The 16939-nt window shown below is 36.2% G+C and overlaps 2 non-coding genes across 2 annotated transcripts; one reads left to right on the forward strand and one right to left on the reverse strand.

Moving 5' to 3' along the window:
* Positions 1-908: 908 nt before the first annotated feature.
* On the reverse strand, positions 909-981 carry Trnar-ucg. The gene has a single exon. It is a non-coding gene; the product is annotated as a tRNA-Arg (tRNA).
* Positions 982-1540: 559 nt separating this feature from the next.
* Positions 1541-1613, forward strand: Trnap-ugg. The gene has a single exon. It is a non-coding gene; the product is annotated as a tRNA-Pro (tRNA).
* The last annotated feature ends 15326 nt before the right edge of the window (positions 1614-16939 follow it).

The following is a 16939-nucleotide window of genomic DNA, read 5'->3' on the forward strand; positions in this document are numbered from 1 at the left end:
TTTCGTCTTATCAGATATGTGAGTACCTATCAGTTACTTATGAGGGTGATTAAAGCTAGGTGAAAAGACCGCCCAATAATCGCTTATAGCAATAACAAGTAGGTACTGCAATATTGAACTTAATTAGGACGTAGGTATTTTCTACCTGACATTATTGCATTCCATACTTAACCTCAAAATAACCGCGCTATAAAAATTCTGATTACTCCGACCTCTCACCGAATATCTAATTGTTTTCAATTTGTATAAAAATTAGGATATATTCCCTATAGTTTAGTAAAGGTTTTGTACAGATGCAAGCGTAGCCCAACTCTCATACAAAAATGGGCATTCACCTTTTCCTAATTTTTAAAGCAAGTGACAACTGAAAAATGTACAAGTAACTTCATAAATACTTTTGCATCGACACCATTACAGCGGTCATTCATCTCCGTTCGACTAAATCTAATAGTACATTTTTTTAAAAACAAAATACCGCAGGTCTAAATAATATAGGAGACGGACCGCAAGGCGGCACCGCGCAGGGGCGGTTGCGGTCGCAGACTAGACACTTCAACGTCAGAGGAAGCCCGCAGCCGTCCCTAATGCGCTGAAGAGGGGCACCGCGGAGTTTGAGCTGGTAGGCCGTGCATAGGTTAAGTTGTATATAGGGTTAGGGACTCGGCCCGGCGGTCGCCCGAAGGTCACCATCAAATCCGGGCGGCTCAACGCCGGGCCGTAAGGCACGGTTACCCCAGCATAACCATTCAGTCGCCCCCCACGAAGGCTGGGCGGTAGTAATAAGGGACTTTCTCCGCGAAACAAAAAAAAAAATGTCTAAAAAGTATAAATTACTCAAAAAATTATTATTTAAATCCCTTACTGACAACATTTAATGTTCACAAAAAGAGCTATACAATCAGTGCAATCGACCGTGACAGGATTCGAACCTGCAGTCTTCGGATCCGAAGTCCGACGCCTTATCCATTAGGCCACACGGTCTTATTCCTGAAGGCTGTATTTAACGAACACTTCCGAATACCATTTAGGATTTAGGTAAACCTTAGACGCAGGCTATTTTAATTTGTTTACACTGTTTAGGGGTAGATATAGAGATACGAAATAACACGGACGGATTTTAGTATTGTCAAAGATGTATGCGGTATGAAAATTGGGGTAGAACCAAATTTCTAGCAATCTTTACTCCCTATTCTTTAATTTCGGTGCGTGATCCCAAATTTACAGGAAATGTGAATGATATCGTGGGCGATAATCGTTTATCGAAATTTCTAATATTGTTGCGGCGAAATTTTAAAATATTTTTTTTCTTAAAAACATAGCTGAATTTAACATAGTGCTCTGGTAGGCCGTCTTTTTTAAAAAAAATTGAAGTCATTTTCCCAATATGCATGAAATTGTTGCGTTGACCCCACATTGGAGTGAAATAAGGGCAGGTGGGGAAAGCCGCCTGAAACCAACTTAATGTTGCAATATATTCCCTCGTTACTGGATGTTATTATCATAATATTATATTGTCGTTTAATACAGCCTAAGGGAGCGAGATCGTGTGGCCTAATGGATAAGGTGTCGGATTTGGGATCCGAAGATTGCAGGTTCGAACCCTGTCACGGTCGGGAGGGATTTCATTGATTTTTGACTTAACTTTTACTAATGTACAAGGCGGTGGTAAAGCAATATAATTATGCTAATTATTTAATTATTTTTTTTATATTGCTTTGACGGACGAGACGAGCTTGCCGTTCGCTTGTCGGTAAGCGATACGACCGCCCATAAACAGTAGAAACACCATCCAACACCTATGTAATGTGTTTAAACTTTGTTAATTTTTCTATGTTCGGAGTAATTCAGACGGTGTATTTTTATATACACTGATTCGATTACTCTTGTTTTTGATAAGCGCGGTTTTCAAGCGTTTTCACCCCTCGTTCTTGTACGTAAATGGACTAAGTGTAGATTGCTTCACGTTTACTGTGACTTCGGTGCATTGGAACTTCATCGTTTAATAATATCGTTGTTAAGTGCATTTTTTATTACATAGCGCAGTTCTAGAAACAAACATTCATGTACAATCCATATTTCTGCTAGAAATTTCATTCTTTATACGTAAGTTAATAGTTAAATATAATTTCACATCACTTCTCGTTGTGACAATGATACTATAAGAGATAGGTTATTTTATGGCATAAGCAAATATGTTTACAGCATGACTATTACTTATAATTGAGGTTTTAATGATATTTGTGTTGTATTTTTTTCGTTACATAATAAAATAGTTCTAAAATTCTATATGTTGTAATAGATGGCGTTGTAAACGGCGTTTTGGAGCCGTATCAATCATACGCGCTTTAGATGTTTATCTAAATGACGTATTGGTATTATTACAGTGCCACATGTCGCTCCAAATGTTTGTTTTACCGTTTTTAAGGAAACAAAAGGTTCAAAAAGATTCTGAATGCGATATAATTTTGAAGGTTTTGGAGTTAATCATAAAAAAAAATTTGGTAGCATTACTATGACATTAGTGGTTGTCGAAGTTGAGACGGCAACTATCAATTTCGTGGTAAAGTAGTGTTTCGCAAAAAAGTTGATAGCTTGTTGTCTACTGCTTGATACTAGACATACTATGACAAAGTACTGATATTGTAGTCCTTATACTTTCGGATACGCAATATACGACTAGAATCTGTCAAAGTAAGTAGTCTCGATAAATTAACTTATAAAAATATAGTGGTATTGCCCCAGTCCACCCGTGCTGTAACTAAAATTGATAAAGGCAGCCCTACCGTAAAAATATACAAATAATGTAAAAACAATATAGACTCTATTAAATGATTCCTAAATTCCAGCATTCTATAATTTTTCTTACGCATAAAATTATACTAATACTTTAAAATTCTAATATGAATAACAAAAACAGTAATTTGTAAGTAGTATCATTTACATTAATAAACAACAAATCCTTAAGAACTTACTTTACCAAAAAGTTTGTGAAAATAATGAAGGCGTCAGAACGCGTTATTGTCTTTGCCCAATATAAATATGGCGGGTAATTTTGACAGATGAGCGCGCGCTTCCATGACGCCACTGTTGACGAGATTTACTGTTGCTCCAACGTCCATATTGTTTAGCTTTTGTCTCTAACACGTTCGGAATTGAAAATAAATGAACGGTGCTACTTATTTAAATGTCAATAGTGAGCTAATACGGTTAGACGGTTATTGTCTCTGACCAAAATTGTTTTTTTTGTCCCGAACGTTTTGTTTTCGTTTAACATGTAACATTACACGTGATTGAAACATACGAGTTATGCCTATTTTATGCGTATTTAAGATTTCTTTTGTATTTTTTGTTTAAATTATCTTGAGTAATGTTTCCAACATGAATTAGGAAATTCTTCTGTACGTAGTGTGTTTTATGTTGTAAGAGAGAATATTTATTATATTCTAATTTGCTGAGATTTATATAAGAACCCTCATACTTTTAAATTCAATGTGTCACAACTTAACATCTATGTATTTCATCTTGTTATTTAAAAAAGCAAATGCTTTTATTGGTGGAATCATAGGCATAATATTTTGTTTATGTTAATCAAGAATTGTCCAAGGCATCTTTATTCAAAAAGTGGTTTTATTTTTAATCACTAATCATTAATATCCAAATATTTAAATTAATTAAATAATAAATTTGGATCTAAACGTGATATTGTGTTGAAAAATGTAGAGTTCTGTATCCAAGATTCAAGCTAACGCACTAGACCTTACTATCCAACTGCCATAGAATCGTAGTGTTCCAATCCTCAATGTAAGGGTTTGAAGCACCACGTCTTATTGAGCAAAATTAGTGTGACATATTAGCGTGAAACATAAGGTCAATCAAAATTTTATAGGTATTACATTTTCGAATCAGAATAGAAAATGAACAACTTGTTAATATTTAAATGAAAATATTTTGATATCGAATTTGTATTTAAACCAAAACATTGCTTTTTTATTTGAATAAAAACGTGTTGGGACATGCGATGGTTCGCGAGTCCGCCATAGCGTGTCGTGTGGCGCGGCAACAAATCCTGCGCACATTAATAAAGCCGCGGTCACACCGGGCGTTGCTCATTACACAAGTGATAAACGGCCCGTGTATTGCGCGCAATGGCGACAACGTTTTAATCGATTCGAATGAGTGCAAGTTGCTGTTGCCTAAGAGTGGGATTTTGAGACAGAGATTACGGTTCGACCATACCTATGTAATTATGATGGGCAGATAGATCTTTAGTACATGCTTGGGCCTGTATGGGCAGCTTTGTATGTTTTTGTTAGTATATGACATAGGGCAGGCAGGCAGTTTGCAGGTTATATTTATATTGTAGCCAGTGTAATTATTGGATAATATATAACTTTTTTTGTGATCACAATGAGTTACTTTGACAGTGTTGATTTTATTTATATCGTTTAGGTGCATAAGTATTCTTCATAATATGCTCGGTATAAAATATAATTAATTGTCCCTATTTTAGAATTAACGGAAATAGTGAAGAAATCTGTTTGCCTTGGAGCTCTTTCGGTGTGACTGTGTAGAATATACCTACACGTGTTAGAGCCTGCCTCTTAGACAAAAGCCATGTCCTTGTTATTAAAAAAGGCACAAGCCTACAGCGCATTGGTACAATAAGGGCTGATAATATTGTTTAGTGATTTAAAAAAAAACGATGCGCATGAAATCGTTTGATAACAGATTTTCGAGACAACGCGCAACTTCAAGTAGTTGTTTGGTCTAGATTTAACCAATTTAATTAGGTTTAATGGTTTGTTATGCCACGAGTGGCAATAATGCTGAATTTGTTGCTATGTTACGACAAACAGATTGTGTACCTACTGATGGCGGTACCTGAACCATAGAAATTTTGTATTCGAATTGATAACATATGCATTATACATATTTAAAAATATTTTTTACCCCGCTCATCGATTCGCGATCAGGGTAAAGTTAGTATATCTTTAGAAAAACAAGCCGGCATAACTAATGATTACAATTTAATGTTTTTTTTTTGGGAAATATTATATTTGGTTGGGCATCTGCCTTGTTTATTCTCTATTGCGAAAATATTAGATACGTTACGAATTACAGGTCAAAAAATAGGTGTCCGACAAGTATACGACATATCTAATATGGCATCTATCTGACACTTTTTACTAAAAGAATCTGCATGGCTTGCAAGGAAGACAATGCATGACATGTGTATAATTATCAAAGACACAGGCCGCATCTCTAGGCAATAAATAACAAATTGCAACACTCCCAGAAGCTAGGACCGTTACGAATGCCGTTGATTTAATGCTTATTTTTTGTCCGCGTTGACGTCCTTTTGTCCCACTGTGCTTTGTCCAAGTGACTAATAGAATGACAGTTGGAGTCGCTAATTGTTCTCGAAATGTATGTAAATAATTAAGTATTATTTTATGACCATGTGATATGCATTGATGGCGTGTTGATTGCGCTGTGTAGTGGACAGTCGATAAAGTTTGAAGTTAATATAGTAGTAACTTACTCGTTAAAAACTTTAAAAAATCGACTATAAGGTAATGTTTTATAAATTGTGTAGCTACATTACTTATTTGCAATCACTGCAATAAGTAACAAAATTAATATTATATATAAAATGTTAATTTATATATTATATTAATTTTGTTGACTGCCTCGGTGGCGTAGTTGTATTGCATGTCCGGTACAATAGCGCTCTGAGGTCCTGGGTTCGAATCCCGGGTCGGGCAAAGTGATATTTGGGTTTTTCTGCTCAGTATCAGCCCGGAGTCTGGAATTTGTGCCCGATATGGCGATAGGCTCGCCCCCTATCACATCATGGGACGGAACATACTTGGCGAAAAGTGGGTGCCCTAGTTGCGCCTCTGCATACCCCTTCGGGGATAAATGCGTGATGTTATGTATGTATGTAAAATGTAAATTTACACACACACGCGCGCTATTTATCCCGGAAGGAGTAAGCAGAAGCAGAACTGGTGCATCCACTTATCGCCGCGTATATTTCGTCCCGTACACATATAAAAACAAATTTAATGAAGTAATAATACTACTTTACATATGTTCTTATTTTCAAGTAAATGTGTTATAATTTGTCAAAGTATTGTAGTAATGCATAAATATAATATTATACGCCTAAGAGGTTATTTACAAATTCACATCTATGACGTTGAAAGAGTAGACAAAGGGTCCAATAGTGCAAAAGTACTGCATTTATATATTAAGTTTTATATTTATTATATAGACTGACTGTGGCATCACCGATGGAAGTATGTTCCGCGTTTTGTCAAGGTATTTTCTTATTTATAGTTTTGATTGTTTTGTATTACTAATGGGTTTGTAAAGTAATTTCTGATTATTTAGAGTGTAAGGTACCTTATTTTTTAAATTCTTTTATATACAGCTTACCGACTAAAAGTAGACAAAAAACTTGTATTTACATGTTAGAGGCATGGCAATAAATGTAGCACATAATACACTAAAGAGTCCACTTCTGTTATCATAGGTATTTGTTTAATTATAATTAAACTTTATGAAATGCACATAACTCAATAGGATAATACATGAATAACAAAACAAATTTTTGATTAGTCATGGCGCTGGCTGGGTGTCTTACATTTTAATTTGTACTAATGCATTGTATTGTTGTTTTTGTCCGAGCGTGATCGCTGCGCCCATTGTGCGCTACTGTGAGCTACTGTTCTTCGGCACAAGACGCTAACACCCGTAGAAATGCATGTCAAATGTGCGTCAATGTACTGTGACTTAGTTTTGTTGTCCTGCGCGGGTGGTAAGCTTCTGTATTGTCTAGTTAATATACTTAAGAACGTTGAGTTCTGTGCGATAGAAATGTATTTTCAAAGTTAATAAAAAGAAATCCAGAAGTACGAAAACGAAGTCACAAAAAATCTTTTCAGTATTTTATAATGTTCCCATGTTTTATTAGTTAAATGTAACAAGTGAATAAATACATTAGGCAATGCGGGCTGATTGTAAAAAGTATTATTGAAAATAGTATCGAATAACTTATGGATTTGGATTATCTAAACGATATTCGTGAGATGTTTAGATTATTCATGATTTTCTAAACGTCCTCAGTGTAATCGCACCGCGGTGAGGCCATGAAAGTTCTAAAATCAATTTCCAAGTCGGGTTATACGAAATTGTGCTAGGTGATCCATTAAAGAAATCTAAGCTAAGAAGCTTTCAGATAGTTTTTTGCCAATCGTAGCCACTCATGCATTGGGATGAAATCCGCTAAAATCGGCAGCGAAATTTGTTTGTTACCTTGTCTTTGGTAAAGCATGAATATATTGCAACTTGTTTACTAAAGTATGTAAATAAGGTTTTTAAATGAAATGTTTGATTTCTTAAGGATACCGACAAACAGGAACCGCGATCAAAACTTTACAATAAATGTACCGATTCGAATTGTATCAAATTGTCTGCATACAGCGCAGTGATCACCGGCTATTGTCCAGTTGATTTACTCTCCCCCCCACTGTGCGACGAGGAGTGACGTCTCCCGACTCCTGGGGTTATGCAACATCTCGTCCACTACTGTTTCCGGACCATTGTCAGCACTCTTCGGAGAAGGGCATCTGTGCCATTGTTTGATAGTGAAGGATTGATTTGTGACATAAAGGTGATGAATTGTAGTAAAAATGTGGACATAAAATGTTATGATTTAAATACGGAAATTTATTTAAAAGACGTTATTAACGATTGATTATTTCATTTTAATTATTGAACGAATAACTCAGTTATTTTAACATAGGTATTATTTTAGCTAGAGAATTCGTAAGAATGCCAACATTATCTCAAAGTAATATGCTTCTGCTGTTTTAGTAGAGTAGTAGATTCATATGTAATAGTATTCTGTGTAATAGTAGATTCTTTATAGAACACCACAGCGTACTATCCTAAAAAAACCGTGTTTTTTCGCGTAATATAAAATAAAATATTTGAAACATCATCCACATCCCATGATGATATTCTCTGTTATAATTATGCCGTTAATGTTGTCTTTTTACACACATATTTTTTAACAAATGTCTACTCGTAATTTTGTTATTACTATTAAAGAAGCCAATTCATTTAAATAAATCTAACATATTTCGAAAAGTTATAATGTCGTGCTGTGACAAACATTTGCGATTGTGCACGCATCAGAGTCGGTGCCATTACACTAACAAGAGAATTTGCATGGACATTCAAAAGCAGTAATTTACCGTTGATTAATGGCGTACCCCATGAACGGGAGCCAAATACTTGAAAGAGTCAACATTGTGTCCTATATATAATTACAGCACTTTGTCGGCGGTTCCAAGAACGATCGTGTTGAAGCTAACCAAACATTAGCGACTTTGTGAAAAAAAAGCCGATGCCACTAGCCGATCACGGACAAAAATAATAAAAACATCACGGTCAAAATATATGTTGGCGTTTGTTACAAAAAAATATATTTGAAAAACGTTTTACTCCTTGTCTACTTTGTAACGCGCCGCGAACCACTGTCCAACTTTCAAAATTACCACAATTTTCAACTTTAAAGTCATAGTTGTAGAGTCTGGTTTGAATCGGGTCAGGATTATTTTTTCTCTTTTCAGAACGTCACAGGGGCGTGGCTCGTCTCAAATAGAAACATTTGCCAATATTATCGTGAAAGGAATGAACATATGAAATAATTTATATCCCCATGTCGCTTTGTATCCAAAACTTGGTGCTTTTGTTAGTGTTTTTTGCGTCGGCCTCTTTGCTGCCTCGTGTGAGACCGACATCTCTATTTTATGAAAAAACCGACTTTACGAATTTTAAAATGGAAAAATCGACTTTATGTTCGTTTGTAAAAATATCGATTTAAATTGATTGTTTTTTTTATGTGTTGTGTGGCTATGTGTTTATAATGGTAATAAGTCAGTTTATGGGTTTCGGTTTTGTGCGAGCCGACACTTTTTAAACGTAGAGGTATTAAATTAACGACGTATTTATGCCGTACATAACATAGGCGGCAGTTACACACACACACACAACATCACGCATTTTATCCCCGAAGGGGTATGCAGAGGCGCAACCATGGCACCCACTTTTCGCCAAGTGTGTTCCGTCCCATGATGTGATAGGGCGAGCCTATCGCCATATCGGGCACAAATTCCAGACTCCGGGCTGATACTGAGCAGAAAAACCCAAATATCACTTTGCCCGACCCGGGATTCGAACCCAGGACCTCAGAGCGCTGCCGTACCGCGCATGCAGTACAACTACGCCACCGAGGCAGGCGGCAGTTACAAGTCTAGTAAACAAGAATAGCACGAGCGAAAGCAGCAAACTTTGTACTAATCGCCTAAGCAACAAATATTGTTAAAAATTATTTTGCTTAATATTTTTGTGTCTCGAAAATACTTGACGCAAGTAAGGAAGTGACAAATAGAGGTCAATTTTACAGAGTTAACAAATATCTAACATTTATAAGCCTTTGTTTTTTTACACGGTGAAATCTGTTTACGCATTTCTGCTGGACTCATCGGTATAAACAGTTCTATCAACTAAAACCCCGCCATTTGACTCTCTCCCTAATATTATCTCTCCATATTTACCTAATAAATAAGTTATACGGTTTTTATTTATATTACTTACATAGGCATTAAATACTGTACTGTCAATTATCTTTACAGGTTCATTATGATTTATCATCATCTTCAGCCATTGGATCTCCACTGCTGAACATAGGCGTCGCTTACATAAGTTATTTTCTTTGACCAAAAATGTAGAATTTACAGCGATTTTCTTACACAATTACCTCCGTTATATTCTGGCGAACGGTATCCGGAAGGCGGTCGGCACCTCACATCTCGTTATAAATAGCAATATCTCACGGTATGCGCCGCCCCGGCCGCGCCTGCGCTCGCGACAATGCGACAAAGGTGCCGATGTTGCCGTTGTTGGTTGACGCTCGCCGCGGCGTTCAACCGTGGACCAGCTGGGTGGGATGCTAAAAGAAGACAGCTTGTTAGATTAATGGTTTCTCCAGGTTACAATTTTCCTGTAATTGATATGCAGTGGATGGTGGTAGAGATCTATAGATGTATCTTGTGTTGCTTGAATGACTTGTAGGCAATGTTATACGCTGCAGTTTATGTATTTATATAGGTATGAATGACCACTGTTACGCAGAGATCTAACACAGCTATCTGAGAGTCACGTGCATGTTCGTAAACAAGTTACTTTCAGATGGACAGTGTACTTTCAACGAGCCGGTCCTTCATACTGCCAACATTAACTGCAAGCCACCTACCACATAATGGTAATCATCTCCATCTGCGGTACAAATTGCGTTGTCGCATGGTATGCGAGTGGCATCTCTTGTGCCGCCGCTAATGTGTTTCGCGCTGATCCGCTGCTGCTCGGGTATTGGACCGTGAATTCTTTGGGGTGGGGATCGACAATTAGCATACTTTTGACAAGGTGTTCCTTGTTTCAGAAATTGACATCGGAAATTTATTATTAGAAGGGAATCTGGATGATGCGATAGAGTTTGACGAAATACCAATATATGTATTGGATAAGAGTTTTTAATCAGTTTGTACACGGTAAACGTAATTTGGAACGGCCACAAAATATTAAAAATATGTACCTATCCCCCTGAAAATTATGCAACAAATAGATTATGCATAATTGTGCCTTATTGTATTAGTCACTTATCACATGCGCCGCGAATTATTGCGGTGAACAATTTTACGGTTTATATTTATTTAGAGATAACCGCATGATTTATTCGAATATGTATCTCGATGGTGGTAGGACATATTTTATATCCGCCTGGATAGCAACCACCGTACGGAAGGTGTTAAAACATGGCATAGTAGCTCACGTAATTGTGTCGCCTTCCAGGATCAGCCTGTGTATATCTGGTTCCAACAGGCCGGCATAATTGTATTGACTTCTCGAGGGCTAATCATCTTTCATCAGTCGACATTCTATCGGACCCCGTTCCACTTACCATCAGATGCCCATCGCCGTGCGGCTGTATAAAAAAAGTATTATTACAATTACTATAATACCATACGACATTCTAATTTTGGTGGAAACAACTCAGTCAACACTAAAAATATTCCCAATATTTCAAAAGCCGTATGCGTGGTGTAAATTAGACAATCAACATTCCTGTCATCTATTTGTCAATATAACGAGTGTGTGCGGTAGGTGGCAACATGCGACCATTTGTGATGGTAACGGCGGTGCCTAATTAGTGAACTAGGCGTGACCTTTGCATTTTTGGAACGTTTTTGAAAAATCTTTATTGTCTATGGTTTAGAAACTTCGGTTAAACAAATGGGAGAGTTTGTGTTCTTTGAAGTTACTGTTATTTTTGAACTGATGAATTTGACCTTTGAGTATCTCTTTTAAGGAAAATAGAATAATATAATAATACATTAAACCTGCAGACCGCAGGGCATAATTCAAATAAAACACTATAAAATACATTCCTTCTTGCCGAGTTTATATTTGAACAAAGCTAAAAAAGACAGAAAAATACGTTACTTAAAAACTCATATTATACAAACACTGCACTTGCCCAGAAAGGGATAGGTAGATAAGGAAGCAATATACCAACAAACTACCAATTATTATAATTCTGTCTAATGTCGATGAAGAATTGATTCCACGATTACAATTCTCGTTTTAGGGTTAAAAAATGTACTTAAAATATTTTCTAAGCGTTGTCATTACAAACTACTTTACCCATGACAAGTACTGCAATATTTTTGTCTGATGCATTATTGAAAATATATGCAAATTCTAATTATGACAATTATTTTTTAATTCGCTTGCTATAAAAAGTTCAAAACTAAAGGTAAATTGTTTAAATTTCTATAAAATACTTCATATAGTACAACAATAGAATAGTATTAGTTATAAATCTTAAAATATCTACGTACATTAGTTATATAATGTAATTTGTCATTTTTAATTTGTATCTTTGATCTCTCCGCGCCCCACGAAACAGTCGGGAGTAATTATTTACGTTAAACTAGGTGCTAATGGGGAATTAATTAGTGAATTCCTTCCTAATGTGAATTTATTCTCGGTTTATATTGGCGGCCATTTTGTGATAAAGTTTACGAAGCGACAACAATATGGCGGGTGTTGTAGACATGTTTATTTTATTGGAATTTCGGATTGTGTTGTCTAACGAGCAGAAATGTAAAAAATATTGGTTTAACAATTTGTCTGAGGTAACATTTCCATTAAAATACATTATAGCGATCGAGCAGTAGAATAACTATTCTTTAAATTAGGCTACATTGTGTTTAGTTGTTTATTCTCTTATATTTTATCATAATATTGTATATTACACCTACCTACATTGTTTCTTTCTTTCTTCATCCTAAGGTTAATATAGAATACCTTCGGCATTATGTCGGCCTTTATCCGAATTCAATGGAATCAAAATTTGTTTTTCTATATGTATTTATCGGAAAACAAATCTGGTGACTTCCCTGAAGGGGTCGAAACTTCAATAGTTGTCGAGATAATCTCTTCTTAGATCTATTAAACTAGACGTACAATAAATGCATTAAGTAGTTTCAACAAGTGCATATTCAGCTCCTTTTGATATTTACGTGATGTTAATGCAAAACATGGCATATCTTTTCCCCAATCTAACTAACGAGGTCAAATTCATTAGTTTCCTTATTTTTTAGATTTAAACACCAACACGTGTCGTCGAAAAAGTATTTTTTCTGACACAGCTATCACAAACAAACAGTCCGTCCTAAGCCATGATTTACGAGAGACCAGCTAACTTCGATGCCACCCAACTCGCCTTGTCTTAGAGGCCGATATCTGAACATAGACGTTTCGCTAAGTGTTGCGTCTTTTGGGAGAATCCACAAAACCGTAGAGTACCGTAGGACTATTGTGGAGGAGGGGAAACCTTTGCTAACAGCGGGTACTCTAAGTTTTTATCTTTTGAGGACTGACAGTGATGGTGATTTAAAAAAGTTAAGGATATAATATTATGTCGTAAGAAAGTATTGAACTAGGTTTTTAAATGGTAAGTCTGTCGAGTGTCGTATGCGAGAGATCGTCTGGGACCATATCTTTTATATCCTATCTTTTTGGTAATTAAGGTATACCGCTTGTATAGGCAATGTCGCGTTTTGTGATTTTAAATTTCTGCATTTTAATATATGGGAAGAACCATCAGGCAAGTGACTTGCTCCGTTCGTCAATTATATCGTTACATATTCATCAACGAGGAAAATGCATTTGAAATTTCCCGAACACTTAGATTCTTAACATACTATCTAGGATAATATTATAAAGAAGAAAAGTCTGTACGTTTATAGGAGGTTTATCTCTGGAACTATTGAACCAATTTTGAATATTTTTTCTCGAATAGCAAGTTGCGTTACTCTTGAGTGCTGTGAGCTACTCTTTATCCCGGAAAACCTTTTTCACGCATAAAAAACATTAAAATTCGAAAATACAATATATTATGCAGAACCATAAAACCCTCCAACTCATCTTCTGATGTTTTTTACGGGGATTCTCTTGGGTGGCGGTGGTGTTTTTTACCTTGGCCAGCAACGGCGCCAATCATTGCGGCACCACTTATGTTCACTTATCTGCAGCGGTTGATTGGTGTTTTACTTTAAAACCACGTGATCGTTTTTTGTGAGACCTCGAAGTTCGCGTAAGGTGGTGGCAAAGACCGTCGAGTGTCGGGGCCTTTGCATTGGGTTTGTTTGGGATGTTTTTTATGAAGGCTATCTTGCACGATTGAGACATTTGGGTCGTAAAATATTGTTAATGAGTTCCAATTGACGTGAAATATTGTTTAGGGAAATGTGTCTCACGCAAAAAAGTGAGTTATTCTACATTTCATAATATATAAATATTAGCTTTAAATTACAGTTATACATAATTTTCAATTCCTACGATCACAAGTTACCACACTGTTCTAGATTTGGTCCCAAGGTTTGGCAAACAATTTTTTCTCTGTTTTCTATGCAGAAAATATATTTCCGTTTAGGGTTATGCTCGATAATAAAGTCGCTACGTAAGTCCTATGTCCTAAAAGGAAGTTTTGTGCTCAGTGAAGTGCAAATGCAGTACTATATTTTTTCCTTTCTTTTTATAAGCGAGATTTTAAGCTATGTTTAAGTGGAATAATCTTTACTGTTAAACATGCATAGATGTAACAAAAATCTAAGTACGTGGTAAAATAAACCAGAATATTTTTGCACATGTCGGTACTCTCAAAAAGATTTTTTGGTGGTTGTTTTGAAAGTTGTGTTCAGTCGAATGACGCTGAATTATCTGTTTTAAGATTACCGTACTCTCGGGTGGTCGCGTCGCTTCACTGGACCTCTAAGCGAAACTATTGTAAACAATGTAACTGTAGTTTTGAAGGTTTTACATTAATATTGTGATTGTGGTGTTGTTATAGAGGTTTATTTTGTCCTTAATTACTTTTCCTTAAGGTTTGAATGAACGTCTATCAAGTGACGTATTTGCTTTATTACTAGCTTTAAATCGTTCAGAAGTAGCTCTGTGAAAAGCGTCATAATTTAATCAGATCTGCGAGGATGCTACCCTTCGTACCCCTATTTATTTTGATACAAGAAGGCTACGTACTAATATTCCTCTGGTATTATATGTGTTCATTATTTTCAAGTTATATATTTACTAAGAATATGTGGTACTTAATACTTCCTCGCTTTCTGTTATAAAAGGTATCACAATATCTTTTTGTTTTAATGTATTACATTCCACGCGTGGATATCACAACTATTAGCCCTGCAGCTGAACGAACCCCACATTAAATGGATGCGATGTAAAAATATTATCTATAAATATTAGCAACGATTGTGTTCAATCTCGCTCTATTGTGCACCCCGCCTGCGGTTTGGGGTTGATTTCCATTTGCAGTTGTGTTTTTCGTTTTGAACCTTATGTCGTTGTTACAAGGGTTTATTATAAGTAAATAAAACGTGGTTCTTGGTACGGGCGCGTGAAATTCTGTTTGCAATTCACATGTGGGAACATAGCGTTTTCGATTTGATTGAGATTTACGTTTAAATCTGTTTTCGCCCTCATTTTAGTGTTTACAAATGGGTGACGTCAACCCCTGGTGTAGTGGCTGAGGCGGCGGAGAGACAGGTCGCAGGTTCGATCCAGTACAGTGTAAAATATGATTAGAAATAATCGACAACCTCAACTCTCTTGTAGAGGATAATATAAAAAACTATAGATTTAATATACTTATTGTATTTATTTCTTTATTCGCCATGTACTTCCTTCCTCAAGGTCAGTTTAGGTTAAAGGTATATTTTGTGGTTTATGCATTTATATTATTTTAATCGTTAATACTGACGTAAATCGTTATTGCATAAAGGAAAATAGTTACATAATTAATTTCAATTTTACATTAAAATATAAAGCTGAGCTATAACAATTAGAGATTGACAGCATACAGGCGCTTATCAGTTTGTTATAGCTCCTTGTCTGATAATAAATACATAACTATGTACAGGTTCTATGATAGTAAAGCCTATCTAGGGAAGTAAAAATGTTTTATAGTTCCGTCGTAAAGTGACACGTGTCTATAAACAATGTGGTCCGAGGTGATTTCTAATCATGTATTTGTGTAAAAAACAAGAAAACTCTATGACGCCATAAAGCAATCACCGACACGGAAACAACGGCGGACATAAACTCATAAATACACGTTTTAACAACACAAATGCGATGCGTTTACGACACAAAACCGACAAAGTACAGTCGAGTGCGTAAAAAACAAGCGGTTGACGTGCGCAGGCGCAGCGTCGCGTCGCGAACGCATCACACCGCGCGAACAAAACGCGCTCACCAATATCGGCAATTTGCTACGTACCATTGAACATCAATGCTATTTCAAAGCCACCCCATGTTTAGTTTCAATAACAACAATCGATTTTACACCTAACATCCAAAGCGTAAAGCACAATATCAGTTGCGACGGGTCGGTCTTTCTAAATGAAGACATAAGCGTTGGGTACAGGGCGATTGCCATAAAATATTATCATTTATCATTTGATGTGTTTGTTATTGCAATAGTCGGTTATTGTGGTAAACGTCGGCGTTAGCGTTATTAATAATCGAATGACATCTGCGATACAGTTTCGTATTGTAAGCGTTCTGTCGGCATTGTCGGAGCAATAAAAAATATGTGCGTGAAATAATATGTTATGTATGAGAATTATTTGTATACTATCATCTACACTGTCTATATTAATGTTAAAAGAGGTATAATATGTAAGTTTGATTGTATGATTGAAAAATTTATTTCTGAGTAATAATTTATTAATTAATATTCTCTATAAGATTTTTGGGCGCGATGGGGCTACAAAGTAATGTCAAATTATTAAAATACGATGTTGCTGTCAGCCTAAACACGTACACTACAAACCTAAGATAACATGCTAGGCAAAATGAAAACTAAATAAAAACACATCTGCTACAAATCCAAGATATATAGTATCCAAATATTAGCTGAACATTGCAATAATATTGAAAGTTGACACATCGCACGACAATTAATCACAGCCGACACAAGAGAGTTTGTCAAACAAGCCGCTAATCCACACGTCGGGCCGAGTACAGTCGGCAAAATGGCCGCGCGAATGTTGCGAAACATTATTTGAACAGGGGACCGGTGTTTAACGTTATTATTAAGTTGTAAGGGATTTGGATGTGACTTCCGCACATTCATCACCGATTCATCGGTCAGAGCGTGCCAAATCTATTCACGGCGCACATTGCGCTTTTTTGTCGACCCTCCCCGGCCATGATGGTTTTATTGCGGGTGCATTTTGGACATCATTGGCTGGCCTTTCTTCGGCGACGATGTTATATTGCT

This window comes from Manduca sexta, chromosome 24, assembly GCF_014839805.1.
Source record: "Manduca sexta isolate Smith_Timp_Sample1 chromosome 24, JHU_Msex_v1.0, whole genome shotgun sequence".
Lineage (NCBI taxonomy): Eukaryota > Metazoa > Arthropoda > Insecta > Lepidoptera > Sphingidae > Manduca > Manduca sexta.